A 14,647-nucleotide genomic window follows, 5' to 3' on the forward strand; every position below is an offset into this window, starting at 1 on the left:
TTTGCCTCCAAGAGGGAAGGCCACTGCTAGGGGGACAGAAAAACCAGCAGAGAATTTTGCAGTGGTGAGAGGGAAAGTGGGGTGGCTAAGAAAGCATGGGGCAGAACACTGAGATGGACACATAGTCAATACATAGAGCTCAATGCATTTGCTAAAAATTTAAAGCTGTGGTTCAGAAGGGTAAGAAGCTAAGCAGAAAGCCTACAAAAAAACATAAAAGATTTCAGCAGTCCTGCCATGCTGAAACACAAGGATAAGAGTTCAGGACCTATCCAGGAGTGAAGTAAACCAGAGGCAGACTTAGTCATACAAAATTGCAGTCAGCCTTGAGTCATTTCACTCCTTGATCAAATTAGGTTGATCAGTTTCTAACCTTTCCAGCACAGGAAAGACAAACTTTTTCTAGATGAAGTTAACATTATATGGTGCTTCCATTTTGTGTGTGTGTGTGTGTACACCTGTATACACACATATATTGTCTAGTGTTCACTAAAGAAATTACTAGGTATGCCAAGAGATAGGATCATATGACCAACAATAAGAGAAAAAAATAGAGAATGTAAATACACCTATGGTTGATTCAGATATTGACATTAACACACAAGGATCTTAACTATCATTAGGATGCTAAAGAAAGTAGAGACAGGGTAAGGAAAATAGGAATCAAGATGGAAAATTTTACCAAAGAATTAGAATTTACTAAAAAAGAATTAAATGGAAATTTTAGAAATAAAAAATAAGACACAATAGATGAGTTTCACAGCTGAATAGATTGAGCAGAAGACATGATTAGTGCACTGGAAGACAAGTCAATAGAAAAATAAATTGCAGCACAGAGAAAAAAAGAATTGGCCAGGTGTGGTGGCTTACACCTGTAATCTCAGCACTTTGGGAGGCTGAGTGAATTGCTTGAGTCCAGAAGTTTGAGACAAGCCTGGGCAATATAAGGAGACCCTGTCTCCACAAAAAAAATACAAAAATTAGCCTGGCATGGTAGTGTGTGCCTGTAGTCCCAGCTACTAAGAAGGCTGAGGTGGGAGGATCATCTGATCCTGTGGAGGTCGAGGCTGCAGTGAGCTGTGGTGATGCCATTGTATCCCAGCTTGGGTGACAGAGTGAGACCTTGTCTTAAAAAAAAAAAAGTATAGAAAAGAACATTAGAGATACATGGAAAACAGTTAACATTTTATATCACATATGTCAATTGAGTACATAAAAAAGGTGAGTGCACAAGCAACATTAGAAGATAATTAGTAAAAATTTTTCCTAAACTGATGAACCAAAAGGTTTAGGAAGTGCCTCAAATACAAACAGGATAAATAAAAGAAAAATAACCAAGTCATATCACATTAAAAGCTGTTGAAAACCAAAGACAATGAGATTAATTTTAAAGCACCAAAAATAAGTTAATTGTCTTCAAAGGAACAACAAAAAGAATTTGAACCTGATTTATCACAGAAATGATGAAAGCCATGAGACAATAGAATGGCATCTTAAAGTGATGGAAAAAAGTATCTGCTGTGAAAGGAAAATACAATCTTGGGACCCCAAATGCACTATGTAAACGGGAAAAAGTTAAGTTTGGGAACTGAGTCATGCAAACAAAACAAAAACAAAAAAACCCAACAAAAAACTGCCTGCTTTTGTTCCCAAACAGACAGCTGTAATTTCACATGCTTACTTGACCTTATGTAAAGTGTAGAGTTACTAAGCATGAGACAATGCATAATTGAATTTCCCCCCACTCCCGTATTTTCACATGTGAAATACAGATTCAGTTAGCACCAAAGCCTCACAAAAATGTAACCACTTGGGTCTTTGCCTACCCTCCCCTCTTTTTTTCTTTCCTCTGTCTCCTCTTGCCCACTCTTTCCCCTTTAAATACTGAAGTCCTCAAAACCATCTTGGAAAAAAGTCACAGATTATAGATATTGCATTTCTAAAGTAACTTGGCGTTTCTAAAGTAACTGGCATTTCTTTTTCCCAGGTACATCCTCCACCTTGGCAAAATAAACCTCTAAATCGATTGAGATATGTCTCACTTTTTGGTTTATATTGCCAACATAGAATTCTATGCCCAGCAAAAACATTCTTCAAAAACAAATTGAAATAAAGATATATTTAGAGGAACACAAACTAAGAGAATTTTTTGCTAGAAGACCTTCACTAAAAATAATCTAAGGGAAGTACTTTAATCCAAAGAAAAATCACTGCAGATAGAAAAACAGAAACTCAAGAGGGAATGAAGAACATCAGAAGAGGTAAATATGCAAGTAAATCTAAACAAGTCTTGATTGTTAAAAACCATTAACATTAATATCTATTGGGCTTATAATATACAGAGAAATTTTAAAAAATCATGTAAAAGGTGGGAGGGGCTAAGTAGAGTTAGAGTGACCTAAAGTCTAGTGTTCTCTGGGAAGTGGTGAAAGAAATAATTTGATCTTATTATAGTAAGCCAAGGACGCATTCTGTAATCTCTAGGATAATCCTGAAAAAATATTAGAAGAAAGTATAAATACAAGGTAATAGGGAGGAGAATGAAATAACAACAAAAATATTTGATTAATAAAAGAACAAGAATGAAGGAAAAAGTATAAAATAGGTCATATAGAAAACAAACAGAAAAATGGTAACTATAAAGCCCAATTTATCACAATTATATTAGATAAAAATGGATTAAGAATTACCATTGAACATTTAAGAATTTGTGACTTGATTAAAAAAACCTCAATGTTCTAATTAAAAATGGTATGCCTAAAATGTAAGGACACAGAAAGTTTAAAAAGAATGATAAAAGGTATACCATGTAAATACTAACCAGAGAAAAGGTACACGTTTCAGACACTTACCTGAAGGTAAGAAGTGTTAAAATCGATGGAAAGATATTTTGTAATGATAAAGGAGTAGGTACACCAGGAAAATATTATAATTCTAAATCTATAGCCACCCAATAATATAGTTTCAAAGTGTATAAAGCAAAAGATAATGGAAGTAAAAGAGGAATCAAATCCACAATCATACTTGGGGACTTTACTCACCTTTCTTAATAGGTGATGGGTTAGACAAAAGAATCAGGTTACAGAAGATCTGAAAAATAAAATTAACCTACTCTAGTTAATGTTTATGTATAAAACAATGCACCCAGCAATGTCAGAATACTAATTTTTTCAAGTACTAATGGAACATTTGCCAAAATTGTCCATATGCTAGGTCATAAAGCAAGCCTCAATGGATTTTTAAAATTCAGTCATTCAGAATATGTTCCCTGACCATGGTGGAATTGCACTAGAAACCAATTAACTAGAAAATTCCCAACTTTTTGAAAATTGAACAACGTACTTCTAAGTCACATGCAGAAATTAGAAAATACTGTATACTGGATGATGAAGTAGATACAATTTGTTAAAACTGATGTGATACAACTAAAGTGCTTAAAGGCATGTAGTAGGAAAGAAGACAGAAAAGGAATAAGCTAAGCTTTCATTTCAAGAAACTAGAAAAAGAACAGCAATCACAAATAAAACAGAAGAAAAATTACAAAGATAAAACAAGTAGTCAACAAAATAGAAAACAGTTACAATAGAAAAAAATTTCAACAAAGCTAAAATTTGAAAAGATTAATAAAATTGATAAAACTCTAGCAAGACCATTCATGAAAAAGGAAAGATACAAATTAATATCAAGAATGAAAAGTGGGCACTGCTACAGGTCATTATAGATATTAAAGAAAACTGGATTATTATAGACAACTTTATGCCAATGAATTTGGCAACTTAGAGGAAATCGACAAATTTCTAAAAAACCTTTAATTCACTTTGTTATTAAGGATCTTTTTATTTTATCAAAGAAATCAGATCCATTATTAAAAACCTTTTCACAAAGAAAACCCTAGGGTCATGTTACTTCACTGATGAATTATTCTAAACATTTTAGGAATAAATAATACCCACCTTACATAAACCATTTTAGAGTGCAGAAAAAGAGATACTTTTCAACTTGTTTGATGGGGTCAGTGTAAACCTGCTACTAAAGCCTAAAAAGGAGTTTACAAGACAAATTACAAGCCAATCTCTTTAATGAATTTAGAAGCAAAAATCCTAAACAAAACTGTAAATCAAATCCAGTAATATATAAAATGAATAGTCAATAGAAGCAAGTAGAGTTTATCCCAAGAATTTCGGAGTTTATTTGAGAAAAATGCAGACAGCCCAATAGAAAATGGAGATTTACATAGACACTTCATAAAGGTAGATACCTGAATTATCCTAAAGATATAGAAAGGTGCTTAACTTCATTGAACTTCAGGGAAATGCAAATGAATTAAAACCATAATAATATATAGTATGCACCCAGATTTGAAGTAATTGTTGTGTGAGTGTAAATTGGTATAATTATCTTGGAAAATTATTTGGCAATATCTGCTAAAGATAATCCAGCAGTTCTAGTCCTGGCTCTATATATAACAGAAGTGCAATTACATGTTCACCAAAAAATATATATGAGATTGTTCATAGCCCACAGTTTATCATAGCACCAAATGAGAAATAAACCAAATATCCATCAAAAGTAGACTAGATAAATTATGGTGTATTTGTAAAATGGCATGGCATATAGCAATGAAAATGAATAAACTCCTGCCACAGCAACACGAATGAATCTCATAAACAAAATGTTGAACTAAAGAAGAGAGTCAAAGAAGAGTACATAATACATGAATTCATTTACATGAATTTCAAAAACAAGCAAAACTAATATATGGTATTAGAAGTAATAAGAGTGGTTTTCCGTTAGAGTTAGTGACTAAAAGTGGACATGAGGTGTTTCCAGGGTGGTGGTAATTTTCTGTTTCTTGATGTAGTGCTGAATATATGGGTGTCTTCACCCTTCATGCTTGAGATTTGTGCGCTGTTTTGTATTACATTTGTTATACTTTATCACAAAGTTTACTTTAAAAGAGTATAAGGAACCTCTTAGGTAAATTATTGAATGTGCTTCAACCAAGGTACTGAAGAGCAATTCCTTCATCTGACTTAGGAGAGTCTTTGCCAATAAGGACAACAAGGGAAGATGGGCGGCAAACATTCTTTTTCTCTACACAGATCTCCTGTGCATCCACAGGCATATGAAAAGGAGGGAGTGTGAAGCAGGTGAGAAAGAAAATTCCAGATAAATGGAAGATTGGTGTTATTGGGAAGAAAAGGTTTAAAATAGAGGCCTTCTGGATGAGGTTAGGGCTCTGCTCAAAGAGGTAGTAAGAATTTATCCTGTTTGCTGTTAGAGCTTGTGACAGATAGAGATGCCCCTGAGGTGTGGGGGATGGGAACATTTCTTCAAAGCTGTCATGGGAGTTGGTTGAAATCACCCACCACATGGTGGATGGGAGATGGGCAGATAATCTTCACTCATATCTAAACATGGATTATTTGTGCATCTCCTATCCACCTTCCACTAGGGAGATTGTGTCTTCCCTAGGAGATAGAGAGCTAATTTAGTTGTTCTGCTATTTCGGCTTTCCAAGTACTCTTGTTTTTTAGGCCTGGCAGGAAGTGCTCATCAGATTCTAAACGAAAGCCCAAATTCCACCTTGAAGAATAACAAACTTTTGTAACATTTAAGCATCAGGTGAATTTTCACTGTTTACTTATGTTTTTCTCTAATTAGAATTCTGATGTTTTTTGGATGTGTGTGATTTTGGAGTGCGCGTGTGTGTGTGTGTTCATATATACTCTGCTAACAAGATACTAATTTTCTAGTCCTTTGATCATAAAAAGTTCTTAATGTATATAAGGTACAAAGTCTGAGTTTCCTTGATTTTTAAATCAATTTGTTTATTTATTTAGTGAGACGGAGTCTTGCTCTGTCACCAGGCTGGAGTGCAGTGGCGCCATCTCAGCTCACTGCAACCTCTGCCTCCTGGGTTCAAACAATTCTCCTGCCTCAGCCTCCTGAGTAGCTGGGATTACAGGCATGGACCACCACACCCAGCTAATTTTTGTATTTTTAGTAGAGATGGGGTTTCACCATGTTGGCCAGGACTGTCTCCATCTACTGACCTTGTGATCTGCCCACCTCGGCCTCCCAAAATGCTGGAATTACAGATGTGAGCCACCGTGCCCGGCCTTTTTTGTCAATTTAAATCTCGTTTCTACTTATGTAAGTCTAATGAAAGTCATTGTTAGCCTCCTATAGAAACAAAGAATGAAATGAATAAGCATGTTTTCCTGTAGCAAACAAATATAAGCTTATCTAGGTCTGATACTGATGGTTATATGTTGTTAATACACACTTAAATGACCTGCATCACTGTATTAGAAAAATCAATTAAAAAATATAACCAAAGATGAAAGGCAAACCGCTCAAGACAGTTTATGGTTTAGCTCTCAGAAAACTGTCAATGCTTGGCTGCATTAGATTAGAAAAATCTCTTTTGTAATGTTAGCTGAAAAAATAATGCATTGTAACAATGTATACAGCAATTTACCACTCAGAGGTCTTGTGTAAGTAAAACAATAAATTGGAGCTCAACAATATTCAACCTAAAATCCTTTCAGAAAGGTCCTCTGCAATAACAGTACATTATTTTCAGGAGCATTAAGTGCTGTACCAGTAACGGTTTCTTAATGTACGTAGCCTCTTAAAAGGAAATAAGTGACTAATGAAATCCTCATGGATACTCATGAACTCTTTGTGACCAGGATCAGCAGCAGCTCAATCCAGGCTTCTGGGGCCCCTCCTTGGAATACCGAGTGGTGGATGGTTAGAGCTGGATGAGACCTTCAAGGAAAGTCTCTCAAAGTGCAGTCTACTACTGCACTGGCATCACCTGGGCTGTTGTTAAAATAAACACACGCTAACAACAACAGACTTGGATTTGACTCAGAATCTGGATGTGGAGTCTGGAAATCTACATTTGTTTGTTCTTTTTTTTTTTTTCTTTTAACCAAGTTTCTCCCTGTAACACTGATGCTCACTGAAGTTTGAGACCTGTACCCTTAGAGGCCATCTAGTCAAACCCTTCATTTTCAGATGAGGAAGTTGAGGCTTAGAGTCACCGAGCCATTTAATGGCAATGCTGAAATAGACACAGATCTTCTTACTACCCCCAGGCCAAGATCCTTTCTACCACATATAGTTGCTTCTGAAGTTCATTGAACGGTATGAGCATCCTAAGAACCAATGCTATATAGTCACAAATATGACTCCAGATAATTGTGAATTTCTCTAAACCCACATTTTATTTGACTTTCAAAAATACACTTAAAGGAAAGTCCAAAGAATATGGAGGATTGAAAACTAACTCCTTCCAGCTGTTTAGAAAGTGGTAAGGCTAAGAGACCAGGAAATACTCCTTTCACCACTCATGGAAGTGTGGTTGAGATGCAAATACAGTCATATGCCGAATAACATTTTGGTCAGTGACAGGCTGCTTATACCATAGTGGTCCCATAACATTACACTACCATATTTTTTTTACTATACATTTTCTATGTTTAGATACACAGATACTTACCACTGTGTGACAGTTGCCTAGATTTTCAGTACAGTAATATGCTGTAAATGTTTGTACCCTAGGAGCAATAAGCTTACACTGTGTAGCCTCGGAGTGTAGTAGGCTGTACCATAAGTTTATATAAGTACGCTCCATGATGTTTGCACAGTGATGAAATTGCCTAATGACAACATTTCTCAGAATGTATCTCTGTGGTTAAGTGATGCATGCCTGTAATTTCTATTTTGTGAAAACAGATAATTCCAAAGGTTACAGTTTATTAACCTGTAGGACATTAACCAGTTTTGTATATAACCTAGCAGTCTTATCCTAACCTTACTTTATTAAGTTGTCTACAAACACTTCTTCCTCAAATTCTCATTTGAACCAGGTTTAACATCTCACTGGTTTCTTCATTAATTAGTGAGTTGAATACAGTCTTTGATATGTAGTTATTAGATAGTCGAATGAGTATTATTGTCTAAACTTTTAAAAATTATACTTTAGTAATACACTGGAATAATTATACTGGAATGAGTAATAATATATACTACTATTTAATGCATACATGATCTTACTATTATGGAAACATAAGCACCTCTCTCTCTCTCTATATATATACACACACACGTGTATATATACATATGGATACGTGTATGGATACGTATGTATGTGTATGTATACATCTATATATGTGTATGTATACATATATGTATGCATATGTATATGTATATATACACGTATATACATGTACATGTATATACATGTACATATACGTATATGTATGTATATGTGTATATATACATATTTATGTGTGTATACGTATATATACATATACGTGTATATATGCGTATATACACACACATACATATATATATGCATATATATGCACATATACATACATATATGTACGTATACAATGAGAACACAGGGACACAGGGAGAGGAACATCACACACTAGGGCCTGTTGGGGGTGGGGGGCTAGGGGATGGATAACATTAGGAGAAATACCTAATGTGGGTGACAGGTTGATGGGTGCGGCAAACAAACATGGCACGTGTATACTTATATAACAAAACTGCACGTTCTGCACATGTAACCCAGAACTTAAAGTCTAATAAAAAAAGTATGTAAACATTTCATTATATATTAATGTTTTTAATATATTTTTTAAAAAATATATAATTTTGTCAAGAAGATTCCCTCTCTCAGCTTCAGTTTGTGCCACTGGAAAATGAGGATAAGACTTATTCAGCTTCTAGAGTATTGTGAGGTATAACCTCACACTGTCTTCCACAAAGGTTGAACTAATTTACACTCTCACAGCAGTGTAAAAGTGTTTCTATTTTTCCACATCCTCTCCAGCATCTGTTGTTTCCTGACTTTTTAATGATCGCCATTCTAACTGTCATGAGATGGTATCTCATTGTGGTTTTGATTTGCATTTCTCTAATGACCAGTGATGATGAGTTTTTTTTTTTTCATATGTTTGTTGGCTGCATAAATGTCTTCTTTTGAGAAGTGTCTGTTCATATCCTTTGCCCACATTCTGATGGGGTTGTTTTTTTTCTTGTAAATTTAAGTTCTTTGTAGATTCTGGATATTAGCCCTTTGTCAGATGGATAGATTGCAAAACTTTTCTCCCATTCTGTAGGTTGCCTGTTCACTCTGATGATAGTTTCTTTTGCCGTGCAGAAGCTCTTTAGTTTAATTAGATCCCATTTGCCAATTTTGGCTTTTGTTGCCATTGCTTTTGGTGTTTTAGACATGAAGTCTTTGCCCATGCCTATGTCCTGAATGCTATTGCCCAGGTTTTCTTCTAGGCTTTTTATGGTTTTAGGTCTTACGTTCAAGTCTTTAATCCATCTTGAGTTGATTTTTGTATAAGGTGTAAAGAAGGGGTCCAATTTCAGGTTTCTGCATATGGCTAGCCAGTTTTCCCAACACCATTTATTAAATAGGGAATCTTCTCCCCATTGCTTGTGTGTGTCAGGTTTGTCAAAGATCAGATGGTGGTAGATGAGTGGTGTTATTTCTGAGGCCTCTGTTCTGTTCCATTGGCCTATATATCTGTTTTGGTACCAGTACCATGCTGTTTTAGTTACTGTAGCCTTGTAGTACAGTTTGAAGTCATGTAGCGTGATGCCTCCAGCTTTGTTCTTCTTGCCCAGGATTCTCTTGGCAATGCAGGCTCTTTTTTGGTTCCAGATGAAGTTTAAAGTAGTTTTTTCCAATTCCATGAAGAAAGTCAGTGGTAGCTTGATGGAGATAGAATTGAACCTATAAATTACTTTAGGCAGTAGGCCATTTTCACGATATTGATTCTTCCTACCCATGAGTGTGGAATGTTTTTCCATTTGTTTGTGTCCTCCCTTATTTCCCTGAGCAGTGGTTTGTAGTTCTCCTTGAAGAGGTCCTTTACATCCCTTGTAAGTTTGGTTCCTAGGTATTTTATTCTCTTAGTAGCAATTGTAAATGGGAGTTCACTCATGATTTGGCTCTCTGTTTGTCTGTTATTGGTGTATAGGAATGCTTGTGATTTTTGCACATTGATTTTGTATCCTGAGACTTTGCTGAACTTGCTTATCAGCTTAAGATTTTGGGCTGAGATGATGGCGTTTTCTAAATATACAATCATGTCATCTGCAAACAGAGACAATTTGACTTCCTCTCTTCCTATTTGAATACCTTTTATGTTTTTCTCCTGCCTGATTGCCCTGGCCAATACTATGTTGAATAGGAGTGGTGAGAGGGCATCCTTGTCTTGTGCCAGTTTTCAAAGGGAATGCTTCCAGTTTTTGCCCATTCAGTATGATATTGGCTCTGGGTTTGTCATAAATAGCTCTTATTATTTTGAGATACATTCCATTAATACCTAGTTTATTGAGAATTTTTAGCATGAAAGGCTGTTGAATTTTATTGAAGGCCTATTCTGCATCTATTGAGATAACCATGTGGTTTTCGTCGTTGGTTCTCTTTATGTGATGGATTACGTTTATTGATTTGTGTATGTTGAACCAGCCTTGCATCCCAGGGATGAAGCCCACTTGATTGTGGTGGATAAGCTTTTTGATGTGTTGCTGAATTCAGTTTGCCAGTATTTTACTGAGGATTTTCACATTGATGTTCATCAGGAATATTGGCCTAAAATTCTCTTTGTTTTTGTTGTGTTTGCCAGGCTTTGGTATCAGGATGATGCTGGCCTCATAAAATGAGTTAGGGAGGATTCCTTCTTTTTCTTTTTCTTTTGATCAGAAAAGTTTCAGAAGGAATGGTACCAGCTCCTCCTTGTACCTCTGGTAGAATTCGGCTGTGAATCCGTCTGGTACTTTTTTTGGCCGATAGGCTATTATTGCCTCAATTTCAGAACCTGTTATTGGTCTATTCAGAGATTCAACTTCTTCCTGGTTTAGTCTTGGGAGGGTGTATGTGTCCAGGAATTTATCCATTTCTTCTAGATTTCCTAGTTTATTTGCGTAGAGGTGTTTATAGTATTCTCTGATGGTAGTTTGTATTTCTGTGGGATTGGTGGTGATATCCCCTTTATCATTTTTATTGCATCTATTTGATTCTTCTCTCTTTTCTTCTTTATTAGTCTTCCTGGCAGTCTATCAATTTTGTTGATCTTTTCAAAAAACCATCTCATGGATTCATTGATTTTTTGAAGGATTTTTTATGTCTCTATCTCCTTCAGTTTTGCTCTGAGCTTAGTTATTTCTTGCCTTCTGCTAGCTTTTGAATTTGTTTGCTCTTGATTCTCTAGTTCTTTTAATTGTGATGTTAGGGTGTTGATTTTAGATCTCTCCTACTTTCTCTTGTGGGCATTTAGTGCTGTAAATTTCCCTCTACACACTGCTTTAAATGTGTCACAGAGAGTCTGGTACGTTGTGTCTTGTGTTCTCATTGGTTTCAAAGAATTCTTTATTTCTGCCTTCACTTCGTTACGTACCCAGTAGTCATTCAGGAGCAGGTTGTTCAGTTTCCATGTAGTTGTGCAGTTTCAAGTGAGTTTCTTAATCCTGAGTTCTAATTTGATTGAACTGTGGTCTGAGGGACAGTTTGTTGTGATTTCTATTCTTTTACATTTGCTGAGTGTTTTACTGCCAATTATGTGGTCAATTTTAGAATAAGTGTGATGTGGTGCTGAGAAGAATGTATATTCTGTTGATTTGGGGTGGAGAGTTCTGTAGATGCCTATTAGGTCCACTTGGTCCAGAGCTGAATTCAAGTTCTGGATATCCTTGTTAATTTTCTGTTTCGTTGATCTGTCTAATATTGACAGTGGGGTGTTAAAGTCTTTCATTATTGTGTGGGAGTATAAGTATCTTTGTAGGTCTCTAAGAAGTTTATGAATCTGGGTTCTCCTGTATTGGGTGTATATATATTTAGGATAGTTAGCTCTTCTTGTTTAATTCATCCCTTTACCATTATATAATGGCCTTCTTTATCTCTTTTGATCTTTGTTGGTTTAAAATCTGTTTTATGAGAGATCACAATTGCAACCCTGCTTTTTTTTTGTTTTCCACTTTGCTTGGTAGATCTTCCTCCATCCCTTTATTTTGAGCCTATGTATGTCTTTGTCCGTGAGATGGATCTCCTGAATATAGCACACCAATGGGTCTTGACTCTTTATCCAATTTGCCAGTCTGTGTCTTTTAATTGGGGCATTTAGCCCATTTACATTTAAGGCTAATATTGTTATGTATGAATTTGATCCTGTCATTATGATACTAGCTGGTTATTTCGCCTGGTAATTGATGCAGTTTCTTCATAGCATTGATGGTCTTTACAATTTGGCATGTTTTTGCAGTGGCTGTTACCAGTTGTTCCTTTCCATGTTTAGTGCTTCCTTCAGGAGCTCTTGTAAGGCAGGCCTGGCGGTGAGAAAATCTCTCAGCATTTGCTTGTCTGTAAAGGATTTTATTTCTCCTTCACTTATGAATCTTAGTATGGATGGATATGATATTCTGGGTTGAAAATCCTTTTCTTTAAGACTTTTGAATATTAGTCCCCACTCTCTTCTGGCTTGTAGGTTTTCTGCTAAGAAATCCACTGTTAGTCTGATGGGCTTCCCTTTGTGGGTAACCTGACCTTTCTCTCTGGGTGCCCTTAACATTTTTTCCTTCATTTCAACCTTGATGAATCTGACAATTATGTGTCTTGGAGTTACTCTTCTTGAGGAATATCTTTGTGGTGTCCTCTGTATTTCCTGAATTTGAATGTTGGCCTGCCTTGCTAAGTTGGGGAAGTTCTTCTGGATAATACCCTGAAGAGTGTTTTCTAACTTGCTTCCATTCTCCCCATCACTTTCAGGTACACCAAACAAATGTAGATTTGGTCTTTTCACATAGTCCCATATTTCTTGGAGGCTTTGTTTGTTTCTCTTCACTCTTTTATATCTAATCTTGTCTTCTCACTTTATTTCATTAATTTGATCTTCAATCACTGATATCCTTTCTTCCGCTTGATCGAATCATCTACTGAAGCTTGTGTATGCTTCACAAAGTTCTCGTACTGTGGTTTTCAGCTTCATCAGGTCATTTAAGCTCTTCTCTACACTGGTTATTCTAGTTAGCCATTCGTCTAACCTTTTTTCAAGGTTTTTAGCTTCCTTGCAATGGGTTAGAACATGCTCCTTTAGCTTGGAGAAGTTTGTTATTACCCACCTTCTGAAGCCTACTTCTGTCAACTCGTCAAACTCATTCTCCATCCAGTTTTGTTCCCTTGCTGGCGAGGAGTTGTGTTCCTTTAGAGTAGAAGAGGTGTTCTGGTTTTTGGAATTTTCGGCCTTCGTGCTCTGGTTTCTCCCCATCTTTGTGGTTTTATCTATGTTTGGTCTTTGACGTTGGTGGCCTCCGGATGCGTTTTTGGTGTGGATGTCCTTTTTATTGATGTTGATGCTATTCCTTTCTGTTTGTTAGTTTTCCTTCTAACAGACCCCTCAGCTGCAGGTCTGTTGGAAGTCTACTCTAGACCCTGTTTGCCTGGCTATCACCAGTGGAGGCTGCAGAACAGCAAATATTGCTGCCTGATCCTTCCCCTGGAAGCTTTTTCCCAGAGGGGCACCCACCTGTATGAGGTGTCTGTTGGCCCCTGCTGGCAGGTATCTCCCAGTCAGGCTACAATGGGGTCAGGGACCCACTTGAGGAGGCAGTCTGTCCGTTATCGGAGCTCGAACACCATGCTGGGAGAACCACTGCTGTCTTCAGAGCTGTCAGGCAAGGACGTTTAAGTTTGGAGAAGCTGTCTGCTGCCTTTTGTTCAGATATGCCCTGCCCCAGAGGTGGCATCTAGAGAGGCAGTAGGCCTTGCTGAGCTCTGTTGGACTCTGCCCAGTTCGAGCTTCCCTGCTGCTTTGTTTACACTGTGAGTATAGAACCCCCTCAAGCCTCAGCAATGGCAGACACCCCTTCCCCCGCCAAAATTCAGCATCCCAGGTTGATCTCAGACTGCTGCGCTAGCAGCGAGCAAGGCTCCATGGGCATGGGACCCACTGAGCCAGGCATGGGAGGGAATCTCCTGGTCTGCCAGTTGTGAAGACCATGGGAAAAGCATGGTATTTGGACGGAGTGTACTGCTCCTCCAGGTACAGTCACTCATGGCTTCCCTTGGCTAGGAAAGGGAAATCCCCCAACTCCTTGTACTTCCCGGGTGAGGTGACACCCCGCCCTGCTTCAGTTCGCCCTCTGTGGGCTGCGCCCACTGACCAACCAGTCCCAATGAGATTAACCAAGTACCTCAGTTGGAAATGCAGAAATCGCCCATCTTCTGTGTCAGTCTCGCTGGGAGCTGTAGACTGGAGCTGTTCTTATTCGGCCATCTTGGAAGCGACCTCAACAAAATTATATTTCTAATAAGAAGTAGACAGAGGATTTGAGCTTGGATTTCTCTGATTCCAAAACTGAGGAGTGAATCCAGATTCAGTTACTTGCTGGCCTGAGCCTAGGGCAAGTTACCTAACCTCCCTGAGTTTCCGTTTCTTTATGATACCTGCGTTGCAGGGTTATTGTGAAATCAGAAACAATGCATGGAAAGTAGTACGGTAGTGCCTGTCACACTGTCAGTGTTTCATTAAAGCTAACTATAACCACAATTACCACTGTTACCCTTTTGGCACCTATGCTTGCCTGTTCCACATGCCTAACGTCCCTCTCA

The 14,647-nt window shown here is 37.3% G+C and overlaps 1 long non-coding RNA gene across 1 annotated transcript in view; it reads right to left on the reverse strand.

Moving 5' to 3' along the window:
• The window catches only part of LOC129532039 (uncharacterized), a 51,160-nt gene that overhangs the window by 16,988 nt on the left and 19,525 nt on the right, over positions 1-14,647 (reverse strand). Inside the window, exon 2 of the long non-coding RNA XR_008677631.1 lies at positions 3,042-3,090. This is a non-coding gene — a long non-coding RNA (uncharacterized lncRNA). The remainder of the gene's footprint in view (positions 1-3,041; positions 3,091-14,647) is intronic.

This window comes from Gorilla gorilla, chromosome 11, assembly GCF_029281585.2.
Source record: "Gorilla gorilla gorilla isolate KB3781 chromosome 11, NHGRI_mGorGor1-v2.1_pri, whole genome shotgun sequence".
NCBI classification, from domain to species: Eukaryota; Metazoa; Chordata; class Mammalia; order Primates; family Hominidae; genus Gorilla; species Gorilla gorilla.